The sequence below is a fragment of the Antechinus flavipes genome, chromosome 2, assembly GCF_016432865.1.
Source record: "Antechinus flavipes isolate AdamAnt ecotype Samford, QLD, Australia chromosome 2, AdamAnt_v2, whole genome shotgun sequence".
In the NCBI taxonomy this organism is placed as follows: Eukaryota; Metazoa; Chordata; class Mammalia; order Dasyuromorphia; family Dasyuridae; genus Antechinus; species Antechinus flavipes.
Genome location: NC_067399.1, coordinates 385,268,633 through 385,288,670, shown reverse-complemented (window position 1 = coordinate 385,288,670; position 20,038 = coordinate 385,268,633). Strand labels below are relative to the sequence as shown.

The following is a 20,038-nucleotide window of genomic DNA, read 5'->3' as shown; positions in this document are numbered from 1 at the left end:
ACATTGATTAAAGAAGTGGAAATTATAGCATAAAACCAGTCTTAGATGAAGGAGGCTTGGGTTTAGATCTTAAATCTGCTACTCTTTAGCCATGTGTCTTGGGCAAGTAATCTCACTTCTCTGAGATAGTTTCTTGGCTATACAACAGGGACAAAACAGTTATATTAACTACCAGAATTGTTATAAGCAAAATGCTATATAAACCACAAAGCAACATAGAAATTACTCCTAGAAGAGCCAATCCCCAATAAATAATCAAATATCATGAACTGGCAGTTTTTGAAAGAAGTAATTAGCAAGCTATTTACAACCACATGAAAAAATAAAATTGAATCACTAAATGAGAGAAGTATAATTCTTTTTTTTTTTTAAATTAAGGTTCCACATCCATCATGATCAAAACTTACAAAAAAAAAGTAACAACTGTTGGAGGGGTTTTGAGAAGACAGGCACCAATATATTGCTAATAGAGTTGTGAACTGGTCAACCATTCTGGAAAACAATTTGGAACTATATTCCAAAAGCAGTCACTAAACTCTGCATGACTTTTGATATATTATGTATGTCAAAGAACCTATAAGAACAAAATAATTTATAGCAACACTTTTTGTGTAGTAAAAAAAAGAAAGAAAAGAAAACAAAGTTGTTGCCCATTAATTGAAAAATGGCTAAATAAATTATGAATGATATTGTGTCATAAGAAGTGTCAGTAAGAAACATCAGATCTCCCAAAACCTGGGGAGACTTGTATGATCTGGAAAAGTAAAGCAAACAGAACCAAGAACAATTTATGTAATTAATTTAAAAACCTAAAGAAAAGAAAATTTTAAAAATTAATTCAAATCAATGCAATTACCATCTAAAAATTCTAGATGAATGATGATGAAGCATGTTTCCCATCTTTTGGTTAAGATGCAAAGAATGAGATACCCATTTTCAGATGTGGCCAATATGTGAATTTGTTTTGCTTGACTGGGAGAGGTTTTTGATCAGAAACTGGGGATACAATAGATGGATAATAAAAAAAAGTTATGAAAAAAACAATAAATTTTTTAAAAATATATATATAAAGACCAGAAGTTCAGAAGCTGATATATATAAGTAAGGCAAATTAGGTACTTTTGTGGTGATTTTAAAAGCCAAGCTGTACAGAACACAAGTTTTATTTCATATTTAATCCTTTTTCTTTACTGAAATGGTCACAAATACTGATGTTTACATTTAGAATAAAAATAAAGGAAACTTCTTAAATAGTATTGAAGTTAATTATTTTTTGCTTTTATTGAGAATATTTATTATAGATTTACTGTATTCACTAACAAATTATATCTAGAACATTTATAAATCTGCAGTTATTCAAAACCTTCATAGTTCTGCACACATTAGGTCTCTCTCACACTGCAAAGTGCAGTCATCAGGGAGTTATTACAATTAATGACATTTGTTAGGTTTAAATAATAAGTCTGATGGACAACCTTTGTTGTCATCATTTTTTTGGTTGTTTAGTCATTTTTCAGTTGTGTTTGACTCAATAATTCTACTTGGAGTTTTCTTGGCAAAGATTTTAGAGTGGTTTACCATTTTCCTTCTCCAGCTCATTTTACAGATATAGAAACAGAGGCTAATAGGATTAAGTGACTGCTCTAGAATCACACAGCTAGTGTCGTAGGCCAGATTTGAACTCAGGAAAATCAGTCTTCCTGACTTCAGGCATGGCACTCTATTTACTGGGCCACTTAGCTGTCCATTGCTTCAGTTTTCTCAAATGTAAATTGGGGGAAATAACATACCTATCTAGAAGGGATGTTGTAAGGATCAAACAAAATAATATTTGTAATACACTTAGCACAGTACCTAGCACACAATAGATTCATAATTAATATTTATTTCCTCCCCCCTTCCAACCTCTTTAATCTTTGCTTCCCTATCTATCAGTAACTCTTCAGCAATCTCTACTCTTAAAGATCTGCCTGGGGGGGACTTAGAAATTAAGTGACTTGCCCAGGGTCATTCAATGAGTATAGGTAAAAGGCAGCATCCTCATTATGGTCTCTGTTTCAAACTGATTATCCAGAAGATATATAACTGGAAAAGGAAGTAAACTAATCTTGCACAGAGTATACATAACTTAGAAACACTATTTAGAGAAATAAAAATTAAATTATCTCACACTGATCAAACTGGCAATCACAAAAGAGAAAAATTACAACAACTGGAGGGGCTGCTGGAAAAGGAAAATATGAATGTACTGTTAGGAAGCCATAAATTGGTCTGGCCATTCTGGAAAGCAATTTGGAATTAGGTCCCCAATGTCCCTAAGTCATGGTTCTCTGACCCTGATCTCATAAGCAAAATGATCAAATAAAAAGAGAAATATTCATATATACAAAAATAGTTATAACATCTCTTTTTGCAGTAGTAAAATAATTAGAAACTAGAGGAGTAGTCTACCCAGAGGGGAATAGTTAAACAAATTATGGTATATGAGTGTAATGGACTACTAATATTCCAGGGGAAAAAAGTGACCAAAAAAAAGGTTCAAAAGAAATTGAGAAGACCCTTTATGATGCAAAGTGAAATGAGTATAGCCAGAACAATTTATACAATGATAGCAATATTAAAAAGAAGACAACTTTCAAAAACTATAGAACTTTCATTAACGTAATGACAAACCACAATTCCAGAGAACTGATGAGGAAGAAGCACACTACATACTTCCAGCTAGAGGTGATGTACTTAAAATGCAGAATGAGAAATGCATTTTAGGATATAGTCAGTGACAGAATTTGCAGTATTTGAGTATACTATACTTATGTTAGGAAGGTTTTCTTTTTTTATGGTTGTCTTGCTCAGTGTTGGAGGTTGAGAGAAGCTGGAAGGGTAAGAACACAATAGCTTCTTAATTGGAAAAATTTTATTTAAAAAATTTAAGTAATTTAATTAATTGACTTAATAAGTAAAAAATAAGTAAATTAAAATAAGTAAAATAAAAAAAATTAAGTTAAATTGACATTAACTAAACCTCAAAATCTCCATGGATGGTTTACAAGAAGATATAAAAAAGGATTCCATAACAAGATAAGGCATGAGTGTTGAGATTTTTATTGCTGTAGGAAGTACCCACATGGTTTGAAATCAAATCCACTGAAGTGTCAAAAAAAAAAAAAGAAATGTGCCATTGAAAATTTACATAAGGAAATATTTTGTTTACTAATAGTATATTAAATAAAAGCAGATATTTCTAAAAAATAATCAAAGATTCTCCCTTTCTTCTTTATTTGGTTTTTTCCTAATAGACAAAATTTATACTATTTCCCATATAAAGTATATATTTTAGATGTCAACCCTTAGGGTTGCTCCCATTTTACCTTATCTGTTCTTTACTAACCTCTCTGAAAGCTACTGGAGAAACACTTCTAAAATGAATGTGTTAAGATTAGATAAACACTAATTCTAATCTATAAATACACAACCAAGGTCAACTACAAATTCAACTTATTTCAAATGTCCTCACTGATAAACAAAAATTATTTTATTTCTATAAGACCTTTGTCCTGAACTTCTAAGCTCCTTAAATTCTTTATCATAAATCTACATATTCACTCCTAGACTCTCTCCTGGGCTGAACTGCTTTTTAAATGCTTAAAAATTACTTTTTTAAAAAAATTACATTTTATTTTTCAATTAATAAGCCTTAGTTTTCTCTCCCTCCTACCTCTCTCCTGGCCCTAGTAAAAAAAAAAAAAAAAAAAAAGAAAGAAAAGAAAAGAAAAGAAAAAAAAAAGAAAGAAAAGAAAGAAAACTCCTGCAACAAACACAATCAAGCAAAAATGTGTAACCACCCTGTCTATGTCCAAAATTATATATCTCAATCTTTGTCAGGAAATGGGGAACATTTATATCATTGGCCCTCTGAAACATTTCTAATTGCATTCTTGCCATTATGTGAGAAGTTTCCTCCCCCATTTCTCTTCTTTTCTTCCCTAGTGCATCCTTTTCCTCTCTAACTTTCCTTTTTCCTTTTAAGACCTAAGAGTCACTTTTGATGCCCCTAATGAGTCCTGCTGAAAGAACATCTGGCAGTACTTTAAGAAGTGACTTCAAAGACCCTCATTAGAAAGAAAACACTTCATCCTTATGAGTCTCTTCCAACCTCTCACTAGTATTTATATTTTTTAGGTTTCTCCTTATCCCTTTGTCTGTATTTCAGTTTCCACTAAGCTCTGGTATAAATATCAAGAGATCAATTTTCCCTGATATAGAATAATACTCGTTTTTGCTAGATAAGTTATTCTTGGTTTTAAATCTACATCTTTTATCTTGTGAAATACTATATAGTCCAGGGGCAGCAAGATGGTGCATGATTAGAGCACCAGCCCTGAAGTCAGGAGGACGGAGTTCAAATTTGAACTCAGACACTTAACACTTCCTAGCTGTGTGACCCTGGGCAAGTCACTTAACCCCAATTGCCTCAGCAAAAAAGAAAAGAAAAGAAAAAGAATATTATAGTCCATCTACTCTTTCATGGCAGTAAAAACTAAATCTCATATGATTTTGCATGATCATGAACCTGGATCTTTGATAATGACCTCTTTCTTTCTGGCTATTTTTGGTACTCTTTCTTTAACATGTAATCTCTCAAATTTGGTAGTATTACATTCCTAGTAGTTTTCATTTTGTGCTTTATCTTAGGAGGTGACAAGCAAACTCTTTTGTTTTCAAATTTCAATCTGCTTCTAAAAAAGTGGGGTAGTTTTCATTCATGATTTCCTCAAATATGATATCCAGATTCTTTAAGCTAGTACAAATCTTAAATTAGGTCTCCTTACTCGGTCAGAATTCTCAAACATGTCCTTGAAGGCTACATGTGGTCTACAACAGTCCTGAACCATATTAAAATATAATTAGAAAATATTAGCAAAATACAATAAAACATAGATAGCATTAATATATATTCATCTAAGCCAATATGTGTCCTGCAGAGATCCTTACAAATGGCTTAGTGTCCCATGTTTCTATTTAAGTTTGATAGCACTGTTTTAGAGCAGTTGTTTTTGTAATACTGAATTATCTTACATTTTCTTTGATTTTTTCCTCCAATCTTTTGACTCATTTTAATATTTCTTTTTGTCTCATGGAATCTTTAAGTTTGTTTTGATCTGATCCAATTTTAGGGATCTGTGTCTTGGATAAGATTTTGTACCTCTTAATTACTAAGTTGTTCATTCTCTTTCCAAATGTCTCCACCATAGCTCTCATTTCTTTTTCAGTTCTTTCTTCTATTACTCTCATTTCATTACTAATACCATTTTAAAATCCCAAATCAAACAAATATTTATTAAATGACTACTACATCAGGCACCATGTTAAGTGCTGAGGATACAATTAATAACAAGACAGTTTTTGTCCTCAAGGAACTTAATAATCTAATAGAGGGAGACAACACACAAAAGAAAGCTGGAAAGCAAGGGACAGAGTAAGGAGAAGGGAGTACTTGATTCAGGGGCATTTTGTTTTTTGAAGTTGAAACAAGGAATGGTAGCAGAATGTAGTGAGCTCAGAAGTCCAGTTTCTATAAACTCTATAAAAGAAAGCATTGGGAAGAACTTAGTTCTCCACTATTAAACCCTTCAATCAAAGGTGAGAGAAGTTAGTCAAGGTTTCAGTTAGCAATACAGAAGTGATAAGCTTAACTTGGGAAGAACATCTTGTTCCTTAAGAGTTGAAACCAAGCATCATTTCTTCTAGAAATTCTAAATGATCTTGTGAGTATGTTACACTTTAAGGTTTTGCACACAGATGTTTTGAAGTTATTTTCTCCTTCTGACTTTGTGTATTGGACATCTCTAGTCTCATAATAGCTTTTTCTTGTTTTTTGTTTTTGTTTTTGTGTAGTCATTATTCCAGCAATATGCTCTGGGTGAACTGGAATTGCAGACCTAATTGGAAAGTTCTTTCAGGGATGAATCTATGATCCTGGCATTTCTGGAAGATTCCTTTGCAATGCTTTCCTAGGCAGGGGACTAAGTCCAGGATCCATGGATTCAGAGTGATTTTGTGCTGAGAACTACTAAGCATTTAGTTTGTACTGAGTCCCAGATTCAAACCATGAGCTTCTTGGCTGGGTCAGAGCTCTAGGCACTAAGGAGCTGTTGGCTCAGGGGAAGCTGGATACTAATTCCACTGTACACTCTAGGCTGTCCTAATTCAGAGCCCTGGAAAACTTGGGGAAATTCTGTGTTGATTCAGAAACAGTAATCCCCCAATTCAAATGAAACTAGTCATTTGGGCAACTTTGTTTCTTTCCTTTTGTCTCTACTTCGTTCCTTCCTCACTGCCTCTCCACTTTCCCTTTTGTCTGTATAGGGTATCATATCCAATTCTTGCAAAATATTCTTGCAAAGGGAATGTTAATTTTTTTTTGAACACTGAAACATCCCCCCCCCCAAGGTATTTTGGGGTTTAGAACCTGGATTTCTTTTTTTTTTAATTTATATTTCTCTAGTGATTTGTTATTTTTAAAAAAATTTTTATTTAATAATTACTTTATATTGACACTCGTTTCTGTTCCGATTTTTTTTTTCCCTCCCTCCCTCCACCCCCTCCCCTAGATGGCAAGCAGTCCTTTATATGTTGGATATGTTGCATTATATCCTAGATACAATATATGTTTGCAGAACCGAACAGTTCTCTTGTTGCATAGGGAGAATTGGATTCAGAAGGTATAAATAAACCGGGAAGAAAAACAAAAATGCAGATAGTTCACATTCGTTTCCCAGTAGAACCTGGATTTCTTTAAGAACCATCCCTTAAACTCAATTCATTCAGGATTTCATAGATAGGCCAACAATAGGTCCCAAACCAAGCCCCAATTGGTCAAGGACCAATTTGGGACTTTAGGACTTTGACTTACAGTGAATGAAAATAGCAATTGTTTCTGTTTTGGGCAGAAACCCTGAGGCTCTTCTCCCAGAGTAATTATTTTTTTGACTGAATAAAAAAGAACATTCTTTGCCTCAATTCCTACCTAGACTGAATGAACATTCTTACCACAGGAATCAAGTGGCTCTAGAAGAGAAAGAGAGGCTTGTGACAATGCACAGCCCTGGTTCACTTAAATTCCATTCACTTGCATATATATCATGGCAGTACCTTCCTGAAGTGCTGGTCCTCTTCAAGAATAAAGGACAAACAAAAACATCATCTCTTTCTTCCTCTGCTACAATCTCTGAAGGAGAGATAATTCTTATTTCTACATATAACTTTCTCACCACCTAAACATGTTTTCTACTCCATTCTGAAAAATTTTCCATTTGACCCCCATATTTCCTCAAATAATGATCACCACAAAACTATTTAAAAAGAATCAACCATCTACCAGAGTTCTTATTCCAGGACCTGGGAACTTAAAAAAAAAAAATCTTAACAGCATTTCAAAATAATTGGGTTCCACTGTAATCTTATGTATTCTGTGCATTTAAAAACCTTATCTTAAAAGGGTTTCATGGGCTTCAGCACATGGTCCATGGCACCATAAAAATACTCACTGCCTCCACTTACTCATTTTTCAATCCCTACAACCTAGTTAGCAATTCTACACTAAGAAATGTAATTCTTACTCATTTTTTCAATCTCTACAACCTAATTAATAATTCTACTCTAAGAAATGTAATTCTTTCCAGTGATCTCAACTGCTAAATCCAAAGTCCTTTTCAGTCTTTATGCTCACCAGGCTAGTCATGGGACTAAAACACAAAAGTGATACCATTCCTGCCTTCAAGGAGTTTACAATCTACCAAAAAAACATATTCTAGTCACAGTTAAGTTAATTTAAGATATATATATATATATATATATATAATGCACAGTAATTAAGGTGACAGCACATAGACCAGGAACTTAAAGAATTAGGATTTTTTTTAAAAGAGTTATTTGCAGACTTCCCTCAGTATCCTTTGCCCATTCACCACCTATTACTAGGTTTGTAAATTCTGAATAATCCTTAATCTTTTCCTCTTCCTTATCTCCCACATTCAATTCCTCGAGCAATTTTGTCAACTTTACTTCCAGGATACCTCAGTTAAGCCAACATCACTACTCTCCAGACTATAAACAGCCTGCTTTCAGGCACTTCCTCTTTCCATTTATCCTCCAAACAAATTTTTTAAAATAATCTCTTCCTAAAAAAGAGTTCAGACCATGTCACTCCCCTACCTAAAATAGGGTTTCAGTAGTTCCTTACTGCCTATAAGATAAAATACAAAATCCTCAGTCTGATATAAAGATTTTTGACAATCTAGTACTAACCTACCTTTCCAGGGTTATTTTATCTTACACTCAAGTACTCCACATCTGACATTCCAAGTATCCTATTCATCAAACATACCCATAGTAGAAATGAATTTCCTCCTAGAAATCACACCCAACTTAAAGCCTCAGCTCAGATGCTATCTCCTTATGAAGCCTTCTCTGATCCCAGCTTTGGTCAGTGTTCTGTCTCCCCTCAGATTACTTTGTACACAAGTAAATTTAACAGTTTGCTCATAGTAAACACAACATTTACTAGACAAATTAAAATGTTTAGGGGACAACCCTCAGATCACATAAAAGAAACCTGCTAATTTCTCTTGTATTAAAAAAAAAAAAAAGCTTTTGTTTATCCCTGTCTGTCCCTTCAAACTATTCTATTTCCATTCCTTATAAACTATTCTATTTCTTTTCTTCCTGATTACTTCCACATACTTACAACTTGCCTCCAATCTTTCTCCCTTTAATCCAACCTATAAACAACCAATAGACTAATACATGTGACAAATATGATATGTATACATGCATATATAGACAAATAGTTATGTGTTTATATACATATACAACACATATTCTCAAAAACAGGCCTAGTTCATTTTTACCAGCATACCTTGGTTCAAATCGACCTGCCTTCCAAATCAGAATACTCTTCATCCTTTCCCCTATACCAAGCATATTCATTCTTCAAAGTCCATCAAAATCCCTTACTTCTCTATTACACCTTCCACAATTATGCTGATATATTCTTAACAAAAGAATTGGCTCTAAGATTTTAATAAACATTATTAACATTGTGTCCATTATTTTCTTCAATCTATACAATCAACAAAACAAATCAAGCTTTGATTTGAGGTATTTGTCCATTTCTGAGATGTAAATGCAATGAAAATCTAACAGTCAGGAAGGTCTGATATGATTAGACTTCAGCATATCCAACTTCTCAATCCCTACAACACACACACACACACTTAAACACCCTTCCACACCTTAGCATCTTTTTATCTATCACCTCATTTCAACAACTAAAGCACTTATTAGTAAGCTTACCATTCCATTGATAGTCATATACTTTCTTCTATTTTTAATTAACTTTACATGTTTCTCTTCTCTCTTTAGCAAGACTCAAGGGTACCAGGGAAGGAGGAGGTGTGTTGATATTATGTATCTCTGCATTACCTGTAATTGTTAAATATGTAAAAGGACCCAAGATTTTAAAAAAATTTTTACAACCCATTACTGGAATATGAATATATCTATGATTATATCTATCCTGTGTACAGAAATAAAGACAATGGATCAAAGTTAGAAAGAAGGGAAAACAATTTTCATTCACTAGGAAGTGAGTTTTGTATTACATGTCTTCTATTGAATGCTTGCTTTTCAAGTATACTATCAAGGGAATTCACTCTCCAGATGATCTCTATGATTCCTTCTAGATTGAAGTCTAAATCTATATTTAGAAGGATTAACAGTAGGTATGAGAGCAAGAGGAATTTGTATGGCATCAGATTTTTGGGTCTGCCATTTTTAAGGGATACATGAGATCTGACTGTATTGCAAATCAAGTTATTATATAGCAATACTGTGTACAAATATGCAAAGGTTTATTTTCCTATTAAATCTACATTATTAGTAGTAAGCAGAAGGCGGCATAACTGAAGTACACTTAGAGCATTTTAAGATCTAAATATTAATTCCAATAAATAGATATTACCTTTACTACTTTACAGGTGAGAAAAGCTGACTTAAAAGTTAAATGTATTGCCCACAATCATAACTAAAAAACACTTCAGCTTTAAATTTCACTTGCAATATGATGGATGGTCTACGGAACTAATAAAAGAATGCTAGGGTAAGAAAGTTAAAATTAAAGAGTTCATAAGAATAAAGATTACTACCTCAGGCCAAAGCTGACAGCTCTCTGATCTCTCTGTTTACCTTGTCTCCACTTTGCAACCACCCTAAGGAAATCAAAAAAAGGAACCACTGCAATAAACAGAAGAGCAATGGGCAGAGTATTTTATAAGCTAGGTTAATTTTAATTTCCTCCATGTACTAATAGCAATACAGTTGACAGGAAACAGGACCTGATCAGCTTCTGAAATGGCTGTTAGAAGCATTTAAAAATATTCTACTTCAGCAGCTGCCTTCCTGGCAAAGGGTCAGTCTTCTTCTTTGTTTTCAATAGGACCCAATCAGAGCTGTGCAGATTTCATACATTCAATGAATACTAATGAAGCACCTACTACATGCAATGTTCCGCATTGAGAGTGCTAGAGAGCCAGACAAGATTCTTGCCCAAAACCAATCTAGTGGGTTTTTCTACTGAAAACCAAATGAATACTATGTGCATGGCAGTGAGGATACACATATAGAAAGTGAGACAGTTCTTATCCTCAGAGCTTACATTCTTCTGGGAAAAGATAATGCCTATTAACATACAAGTAAATATAAGATAAATGCATAGTGGTGGAGGGTGGGGAGAGTATGGGAGAAGGGAAGGAAGGAAAATGAGTGAGGATTGTAGAGGAGGGGAAGTCAGAAAAGTCCTCTTGAATGTGGTTCTCCAGCTGAGAGTTGAAGGCATGCAGGGGTTCCAAGAGGCAGAGGGCATTATAAAAATGCATAGGCAAAAAAGGGATGACATATAAAGGGAACAGAAAGTAATCCAGTTTGAATGGACTACAGAGTGTTTAAAGGAGAATAATCTATATAAGGCTGGAGAAATAGGCTAGAATCAAATTGTAAAAGAATTTAAATGAAAAACAGAAGACTTTTATTCTCAAGATCACTAAAGGAAACTGCTGAAGTTTCCTGAGCAGGGGAATAACATATTCTTTAAGACTCTCAATTTAACAACTATGTAAACCAAAGTTCAGAGGGAGGACAGATTGGATGCAGGAAAACCATTGTAACTGTCAAATCAAGAGACCATTAGAGCCAGAACTAAGGGTGATTGTGAATAGAAGGAATGGGACAGATAAAAGAAACACCGAGGCAGTAAAATCTATAACAGTTGGCACAACTGATTCAATAAGAGAAGTTAAGGAGCAGTGAGAATGAAAAGCCCAGATGACTGCTAGGTTGTAAACTTGGATAACTGGAAGAATGTTGGTGTCTCTCAAGTAAAGTCAAGGAACACTTAATAAGTACCTAATGTGTGTCAGGCACTGTGCTAAGTGCTGAGGAGGAAAAAAAAGGAAGCAAAAATATTGTTAAATCATGCCCTCAAGAAGCTTAAAATCTGGGGCAGCTAGATGGCCCAGTGATTAGAGTACCAGCTCTGAAGTCAGGAGGACCTGAGTTCACATTTGAGTCAAACACTTAATACTTCCTAGCTGTGTGACCTGGACAAGTCACTTAATCCCAATTGCCTCAAAAAAAAAAAAAAAATTAGGAGCTTAAAATCTAACAAAGACAATAACTATGTACAAATAATAAATGTTAAGATAAATTGGAGATAACGACAGATGGAAAATAATAACATAAAGAGCCCAGGAAAAGATGGGATTTTAGATGAAACTTAAAGGAAGTGAGGAAGTAGAGATGAGAATGAAAGATAACCAATAAAAAGGTCATGGGTCAGATGAGTGTCTTCTCAGAGGAATAGTCATGAATCTTATTACTAAATTAATGAGTAAATGAAGAAGGATAAAGTGTAAGAAGACAGGAAAGGTAGGAAAGAAATAGTTTATGAATGGCTTTAAAAAGCAGAAAAAGGATTTTATATTTGATTTTAGAAAAGGAAGCTATTGAGTTATTTAACCTGGGAATGAGGGAATATTTTGACTGCTATGTGAAGCATGGACTAGAGTAGAGAAAGCTTACAGAAAGTAAAACCAAAAGTTAGAAAATTACTACAATAATCCAAGAATGAGGTGATGAAGACTTGTACCAGAATGAGGGCAGTGTCAATATCAATACAGGAGCATATAGGAAAGATGTTTTCAAAAAAGGATAGTTAGGAGGGATATATTTAGGTAGAAAGATAAATTCAGTTTTGAATGTGTTAAATTTGAGATGCCTATGGTACCTATAAGGTGAGATGTTCAGATGACAACTAGGGACATAGGCCTGGACCTTGGGAAAGCGATGATGCCAAGATATGAAAATGTGGGAATTATGAAATTCCGGATCCATGAGATTGGCAAGAGTAATGCAGAGAAATGAGAGATCAGGAGAAAATCCTGGGGTACATGTATGGAATGAGATACGGATGAGGCTCTAGCAAAGGAGACCAAAAAAAAAAAAAAAAAAAAAAATCAGTCCAACAGGTAGGAAGGGAACCACAGCACCTCAGTAATATGAAAAAGCAAGGAGGAAAGAGTGCTCAGATGGAGGAAAGGTGATCAACAGTATAAAATGCAGAAGAGAAGTGATGAAATTTGAGAACTGAGAAAAGGTCATTGGATTTAGCAATAAAAGGGTCATTAGTGACCTTGAAAAGGAATAAAGTTTGTATTAAATGGTCCAGAAGGAAGCAACATAAGAAGTTGAGAAATAAGTATAATATGTAATAATCATTCTTCTTAGTTATAAAGAATGTCAATAGGCTAAGATGACAGGAAAAGAAAATGATAAATGTTGGAAGGGATATGGGAAAACTGAGACAATAATACATTGTTGGTAGAGTTGTGAATACAACCATTCTGGAGAACAATATGAAACTATGCCCAAAGGACTATCAAACTATGCATACCCTTTGATCCAATTGTATCTCTACTGGGCTTATATCCCAAAGTGATCATAAATAAGGGAAAAAAACCTACATGAGATCATAAATAAGGGGTAAAAAACCTACATGTGCAAAAATGTTTGTCACAGCCCTTTTCATAATGCTAAAGAACTGGAAATTGAGTGGATGTCCATCAATTGGAAAATGTATATAAGTTATAGTATATGAATGTTAAGGAATATTATTGTTCTATAAGAAATGAGCAGCAGGATGATTTCAGAGAATCCTGGAGAGACTTACATGAACTGATGTGAAGTGAAGTGAGTAGAACCAAGAGAACAACAAGGTTACATGGCAAACAATTCTGATGGACATAGCTCTTTTCAACAGCAAAGTGATTCAGGACAATTCCAAGGTCTTGTGATGGAAAGAGTCATCTGCAGCTAGAGAGAAGACTGTGGGAATTGAGTGTGGATCACCACATAGTATTTTCACTTTTTATTGTTGTTGTTTGCTTGCATTTTGTTTTTTCTCATTTTTTTTCCTTTTGGATCTGATTTTTCCTATGTAACATAATTGTGGAAATATGTATAGAAGAATTACACATGTTTAACATATATTGGATTACTTGCTGTCTAGGTAAGGGAGAAAGAAAAAAATTTGGAACACAAAGTTTTGTAAAGGTGAATATTGAAAACTATCTATGCATGTTTTGAAATTAAAAAGCTTAAGAAAAATAAAAAGAATGTTAATGAGCTTTAATTAAATATATGCCATCGAATATGAGATATAACTTAACTTGTCCTATCAAGAACCAATGGTTAAGTTTTAGCACTAAAGAAACCAAAGTTAAAAACAATGACTGAGTCTAGATAGGAGTTAAGGATCTAGTTAATTCTTAATATTAAAAATAACAATAATAATAACAAACTATGTTGACTTAACACTAGTTTCAGTATTATCTGCCTACCCTTCAATTCTAATTATCGCCTAAAATGACTCTGAGAATAGTCTATTCTATCATGGAACCTATAATCTAGACTATGCCAAAAACATGTGTATGAATGAGATTTTCAAGATCATTCATATTAAAAGACACTAAACATAAGACTTCTCTAAAGAAACTTTTCATCCTTCAAGAGAAATATCAATGTTACATGTTGGGATCAATTTGTATCAAAGATGAGTTTATTCTAAACAAAGTACTAATATTTCAAATCCAAATCAAATTATATTAACATTTGAGTTTCCTTGGTTTCAGTAGATTAATTTTGACCATGTTAATCATTCTACTAAAGTTTACAAGTACAAAATTCCACTTATCAATTATTATATACATCATATGGCACCAAAAACACTTTATCTTTAATCATTTTAAAATGGCCCTTTTTTAAATGGAAAAAGGTTTATCTAATTATGTTGATTGAGAAAAATCACAGTCTACCTATTAATTCCAAGTCTATCTATAAATATCTTAAGAAGGAAAATCCATGCAAGTAATCTAACTTTTGTTGTCGTTTGATCATTTCAATTGTGTACAACTCTTGTAATCCCTTTAGGGAATTTTCTTGGGAAAAATACTGATTTTCCATTTCCTTTTCCAGCTGAGGAAACTAAGATAAGTAGGGTGAAGTAACTTGGCCAGGATCATATAGCTAGTTGTGTCTAAGCCTGGATTTGAATTTAGGCTTCTAATTCCACTTCACCACCAAGCTGTTAGTTAACTTTATATTTTTATATATTACTCCTGGAATAGGCACCACTTTTCAATAAAGGTTACAACATTAGTCCCATAGAGAAAAGTAAATTTCTTTTTAGATTCTAGAAATCTTTTCTAGGTATAAGACAAAGAATATATCTCAAAACATATCTCAATTAAACTATCCAAACAGAATCTTTACTTAACTCTGTTTTTCACCTTATTCCTAGTTTTCTGGGGGGAAAAAAGAAATCACAAGGAAACAAGCATACATAAGGAATTTTGCTTAACCAAACACACAAAACCATCAAGGATATCTAAAGACAATATACATACTATTAGTAAAACTTCATTAAGAGTTCAGTGAGGGCATTATTATACCCTTTTTTACAATTCAGAAAGCAGGGCTCCAAGAGAAGTATATATTTAGCATTGGAACTAGGAAAGGGTTGGGAATTAAACTTTGATCCCTCTGGCTCATGGATCTTTTCCCATATATGATTCTGCTTCTTGAAACATGCTAAGGAACAAAAACACATTACAAGGGAAGATAAAAGGAACTGTATGCTACAGACAAAAACAAAAACAAGAAATAGTTCTTAGTATAATATTAAAAAGATATTATTTAGTACAATGAGCTGTTAAGAAAGAATCAAACATTCAATATGCTTTTTAAGAAGGTAGGAAAGTACTGCCATAAAATAAAACAAAAATATTGCTGCTTAAATTGAAAAACATTGCTGCTTAAATTATCAGCTTTCAGTCATCCAGGGGAAAAAAATGGATTTCCCAAGCATTTCAGATAGTTTAGGTATTTTTTTTAATATGCTGACTGGTATTAGCAGTTGAAATCAAATTAATCAATTGCTAAACTTGAACCAGTAATAGACAATGCCACAATATTACTGACATGTGGAACACACTAACCAGTACATTATAATAATATAAGCAAACCCAAGTCATGAAATTCCACTTTAACAATTTTTGGCCAATAGTCCAAGACATACATCAGATTACAAGATCAGATACATATACTCATTTAAGACATGAAGAAGCAGAGGCCCAGGAAAATGAAGTGACTTGTTCATGGTCACTTAGCAGCATAGGCAAAATTTCTGATTCTTACTTCAACTAAATGATCCAAAGTATTCACTAAAAAGCACAAGGGCTCAAACAATAATTTAGGTCATAATTTGCCTGTATGGACTCTATGACAAGATTCACTCCTAAAATCCACACTCTCTTTCTTACAAATAAATGGAAATGGCCACAGAAGGAATCATACATGAAAAAGTGTAAGGAATTAATAATATATGAATCTGTAACTACAGAAATATAGTTATTCATCTTAACAGTTTCTTGAAAGCAATCTGTTTCATTTTTATCTTTGTATATGCAATGGCTAGCATAGCGCTTATCACATAGGAGACATTTAAATGCTTATTGAATTAAACTGAATACTACAACACAATAATTGATACTTTAAACCAGTTAAAGAATACTATGAGAGATATGAAAATAAAAATTTCTTGTACAATCAAAATTAATGAGATTAAACTCATTACCAAAAATAATGTAGCTAAAGAATATATGTACCATACTGATAATTATACTTATCAGCAAAGTACAGTAGTCAGGAGAATTAAGTTAATTTTCAGTGATATATACTATAGTATCTATCTATACTATCTATAGTATACTTTACTCACAGAATTTCTGAATTAAAAGCAACTTTAAAGAACATCTTACTTACTTTAGTGGATCTGTGATTTCATCAGTGTAGGTCTTCCCTCCACCAATGCAGATCAAAACCTTTCCATGCCTTCTCATCCTGTTTGATTCTTATCCATGTCTTTATATAGATCCTCTAAAGAGAATCTACCCAACTCACTGGAGGCTTTTTTCTTATTCTTTTAATATCTCGAAGGGCACCAATGTGCCACCACTTCTTGAAATTGCAGGAGTTGTAAGTATGAAAAGAAAAACCCTAATCTGTACAAGACATGTGCAGAAAAAGCAATGAAAAAAAATTCTTCTCTCTTAACTAATTCACTTTTTTCAAACTCTGATCAAAAAGTGATTTGGTTTTAAGAAACAGGCCAATATAAACTCAGCTAGCAATCAACAAAAGGACTTACTAATTTGTAAGGCTATCAATAATTTTATATTGCTTTCATCCTTGAAATTAAAATGGTTTATGATTATTACTAATCTTTAAAATACAATCATGCAACAAAAATCATTAACTGCATACAATAAAAAATTGTTAACTAGCATTAAAAAATTCAGACTGCAAAATTTGTTTTGATATCAATCTCCATAAATATTAAGAAACCCTTCATCACAAATAAGTTTATTCCTCAGATTACTTAAATTATTTTAAGAAACACTCAAGGCTTACTTCTTTTTAACAATTACTTAATAAGTAAGGTTTACTTCAGTACTGCCAACATCACTATTTCAATTCTTCAATAGAAAAAAAGGAAAAACTGCACATAGTTTGTCTTTAGAACTTACTTTATTCCAGTCTATTTAGGAACTTTTATTTACTATGCAATTTACCCAAACAGCTATCCTAGATTAATGAGGTAAAGGGATAATTTTAAATATTAATGAATTCCAAATAAATCTTAAAAGCCAAAGTGGCCAGAATAAGAGAAAAAGCACTATATAAAAGTATACCTAAAATTTAATATATTGGTTATACAATTAACAAATGTCTGATGATCAACTATAATTTCTTTCCATCTATCATATATATTATATATGGTTCAATGAAAAGAGGGTTTGAACCTAGCTCTACCTGCTAAATGATTCTGATTAAATCACTTAATCTCTCTCACAGTCTCACTTTCATCATCTATAAAATGGAAATACTTTTTCATAGAGTTGTTCCAATGAAGCAATTTGAAAACTAAAGATATATAAACATGAGTTACTACTATGAAAATAAGGAATTACAAATATAATGGGTCTACATATTTCTCTAAAGGGCTTTTTCATAAAGGATAAATTATCTATTAGCATACTGATTGCACTAATTAAATGAATGTACTTAAATGCAACAGACTAGAATTTATTCAATTAAGTATTTACTGAGAACCTATTATATACTTAAAGCACTGTTTTTAAAATAGTCAGAAAAATATTAAAGATGCACTTAATTGATGGGCAACATGACCAAACTGATCATTTTAACAAATCAATCCAGCATTTCTGGAAAAAACAAACAAACAAACAAAAAAAAAAAACAGAATTAATATTCCTTTTTTAGGCATCCATTTCCCACTAGGAGGGGAAAAAAGGCCTTCTGGGATTCAAGACATCCCCAGCTCCCCTCAGAACAACTGATAAGAGGAGGAGGGGCAAAAAGATGGCCTCTACCCACCTGCCAGTCAGGACTCTCCTTGGTCATCTCCCAACACAAACAAGCTTTTCACTCTAAATGATAGCATTGCCTCAACCTTTCCTTCCAGCCCTGTCATTTCTCAAGATCATTCCTGCTCGTTTTAGGAAAAAAAGGAATAAAACTGAGGCCAATAATGGGGTGAGAATAATTAGAGGGAAAGGTGGAGGAGGATGGATTGGAACTCACAGCAGGACAACAGAGACTGGATTAGGGAATATCTCACTTTCACGACAAAAAGGGTTTTTCAATCAGTTGTAGCAGACTTTATGCTTTTAAGTGCTTTAACGGTACCTATCAAAGAAAGGATGAGGCAGAAGAGTTCTAAAGAGGATGGCAGCATGGCTAGGGTCTTTTTGTTTTTGGTCTCCCACTCCCCTTCGTGCAAAGACATTTTGCAGAAAGGCCGCAGGCTACATCCCTGCTTGGTTTTTGTTTCTCTTCTTTTCCAAGGGGATGAACAGTACAGGAGAGGGGGGAGGGGATGGATGGACCGCACAAGGAGCGAGGGTGGGAGGACGAGCCTAAGGACAAGGCCGTCAAAGAAACGGATCCCTGCTCAGGCCAAGCCCGCGAGGCCACGGCCAGTCCGAGGGCGGTACGGAGAGGGCCTAGGCGCCGGGGGGCGGGGATGGCGGCCACGCGCGGCCTGGCGCGGCCCAGCCCGGCCTGGCCTGCTCCAGCCGGCGGGAAGACAGATCGCTTCTAGGCTGGCTGGCAGGCAGGCCTGGCTGCGCGGTGCAGTCACCCCTTTACCGTGGTTCATCAGGGGCCGGCCTTACCTGCAGGATGAGGCGCAGAAGGGCTCCGGGAAGCATCGGACCCCGATCTTCAGACTTCCCCCTCCCCTGGGCCGCTACAGCCCGAGCCTCATTGTGCCGCTGCCCGCCGCCGCCGCCGCCGCCACTGCTGCCGCCGCCATTTGCTCTTGCTCGCTCCCTCGCTAGCTCGCTTGCTAGTCGCCGCCGCCTCTTCCCCAGGCTGTCAGGTTACTCCATTCACCTGGGCCTGGATCAGCCTCCGGCCGCCGCCGCCGCCGCCGCCGCCGCCGCCCCTCCCCGCTGCACTTGCGGAGACAGCGCAGCGGCCGTAACCCGTCCCCGCAACTCCTAGCGCTCAGTCTGCGACAGCAGCGCAAAAAGGCTCTGAGAATATCACTGGCTCGAGGCCACCACCACCCCACCTCCCACTGCTTTACTTGCTCTCCTCCCTTATTCTACAGCCACTCACAGACCCCCTGACTTCGCTCCTCACTCACGCAGTCACCCCCTCCTTGTCCTTCTGAGAACGAGCTTGCGATTGGCCGAGGCCGGGGAAAGTGGCGAGACAGAAGGGCGCGATGTTGGAGTAAGGGAGGAGGTGTTTGCGGCCCTGGATGAGAAGGTGGACTAGCCTAGGATAGGAGCCTGGAAAGCTAGGCTGGTTCTGGGCACTATTGGACTGCTCTAAGGGCGGTCTCCCTCTTGAGTTTTTGGTAATCTAGATTTCTTTTCTCACTCCTTGCCTCTTCTCTAGAGTGCTTAAATGGATATTTACACGAATTGTACGAGAAGTAGAAAGGATCTTAGAGATCATTCGACTGTCGTTCATGAAGTGCCTACTATATATGTGCCAGGCACTGGGAATACAGAACACCCCTCCCCCCCCAAAAAAAAAGTCTTCTTTCAAGGAATTCCCGCTCTAATCTTGAAATCAATGAACATGTTTTGATAGCTTGATAGCTGCATTTGAAAAAAAGTTTCCTTCGTAATCTGATGCATTTTTTGTATTAATTTAAAAACATTCTGAGGAGTCCATAAATTTTATCAGACTATAAAGCAACCAATTCACAGAAATGGTTAAGAATTTCAGGCTTCAGGAGTTATAAACTATTGGGGCAGCTAGATGGCGCAGTGGATAAAGCACCAGCCCTGAAGTCAGGAGGACCTGAGTTCAAATGTGACTTCAGGCA

The 20,038-nt window shown here is 35.0% G+C and overlaps 1 protein-coding gene across 1 annotated transcript in view; it reads right to left on the bottom strand.

The window, feature by feature from the left end:
- The window catches only part of DICER1 (dicer 1, ribonuclease III), a 92,421-nt gene extending 73,291 nt beyond the window's left edge, over positions 1 to 19,130 (bottom strand). The window contains exon 1 of the mRNA XM_051978436.1: positions 18,870 to 19,130. The gene's annotated coding sequence lies outside the window, so the exon portion shown is untranslated. The remainder of the gene's footprint in view (positions 1 to 18,869) is intronic.
- Positions 19,131 to 20,038: the final 908 nt, after the last annotated feature.